Source organism: Octodon degus, unplaced genomic scaffold (assembly GCF_000260255.1).
Source record: "Octodon degus isolate 3935 unplaced genomic scaffold, OctDeg1.0 scaffold00036, whole genome shotgun sequence".
Classification (NCBI taxonomy): Eukaryota; Metazoa; Chordata; class Mammalia; order Rodentia; family Octodontidae; genus Octodon; species Octodon degus.
This window is the reverse complement of record NW_004524612.1, coordinates 360,934-362,717: the sequence shown is the minus strand read 5'-3', so window position 1 is coordinate 362,717 and position 1,784 is coordinate 360,934.

Genomic DNA, 1,784 nt, shown 5'->3' with positions numbered 1-1,784 from the left:
ATATGCCACTACATCTGGACTCTGTGGTCAGCTCAGCCCACCCTGGGGGCAGGGCTGGTGTGGCAGGTCAGACTTTTATTGAGACGCTCAATTTATTAAGTAAAAAAGACATTAGTTAACACAAGGATGGAAGAAAGTATATATAACTCAATGGGAAAAAGTATTATTATACAAAAATATTCTTTTAGATTGAATTGACCTAGAAGCTCTGAAAAATAGTTTTATTTAGCTAATGTTTCTATTGTCATTGAAGTGCTCATTGATGCAAACATTGAAAAAGCTTTACGGGACCAAGTTATAATTCTCATAATTTGTGAAAAATTTTAAGTCAGTAGAGAAAACATATTATTTCACATAACAATGTGTATTGAAATGAATTAAAATGTTTTGTCATTATTTCCACCTTAATGTTAGTTATTCAGTTTAAAACAATGATGAAAAGATTATGCTATAGGGAAGTATGTATTCATCTCAGATGCCCACTTTTTGATTGGTTCTTTGAACTTTGGGGTCTTGATTTATTTTATTTTATTTTTTTAGCTGGCTCAGTCCGCCCTGGGGGAGGGACTGGCACGACAGTTGGTGCTGGGGATCAAACCACGGTTCCTGCACACTTGCCTAAGCTTGCCTAGGCAAGCACTTTAGACCGTTGAGCTATCTTTCTGACCCTTTATATGTTCTAGATAGATGTCCTTTGTCTGAGAGAGAATTGACTGAAACATTTTCCTAATTTCTGGATTTTCTTATTCTGTTGGTGATATTTTTTGATGTGTAAAAACTTTTCAGTAAGATGAGATCCCAGCTGTTGATTCATTGAAGTGTTTCTCATGCAGTTTCGGTTTCAATTTTGCATGTTTATATGTGGTAATCTGAACAACTACTTTGAGGATAACAATATGCAATATAGAAACCATTGTTGATTTCCCATCTTCTTGTTTTGAAATTCTGTATTATTTTTAATGTTTTATAAAAAATTGTATTCTCTTTTAAATAAATAAATCAGAGATAGAAAAATTTATCCCAAAATTATCTTGTTATTATAATTACTTGAGGAATTATACTTACAGACATTTCAAGGAATTGTACAATTTCAAATGGCATTGATGCCTGGAGAAAGATCAGGCATACTATAAAAGGTGTTAAAAATGAGTTTCCTCTTAAATCTAGAAATCCAGCTTCATGGTATTTACCCTTAGACAACTGAGTGTATGAAGATTCAATGATAGTATGTTTTTCTGTTATTTTGTTTGTCAGAGACAGAAACTGGAGACAAAAACCTAACAAGGACTCAGAACAGAAATCCATTACATGAAATTGAATAGTAAACAAGTGAAAGTTGAATGGTTTAGAAATGTCACTTTAGTGTTAATTATTGAAACTGTCCTACCAATTTGATTTGAAACTGTCTCATTACTATTTGTTTCTCAATAAAATTATGGGAAAAAAAGAAATGTCATGTCAACAAGTTAAGTGAATACAGATATTTGCAACAGCCATAAAAATATGTTACAGGTGACTTATCATTTATTTATCATTTTATACCATTTTAAATACTCTGGATTTTGTATTTTTTCATTTCACCTGGACAATTCATGTTAGCTGTATGGATTCCATGCATTACAAACAAGTAGAAAGAGAAATCAATCTGACCAACTCAAGTTTTATACTATAAGCTCAAATTTATTCTTGTCATGTGTATTCATGGATGCATGTACATGTATCAGGCAAAAGAAACATATTACTAAAGCGTGTTCTGTTGATTTTATTTAGCTATACATTTCTCA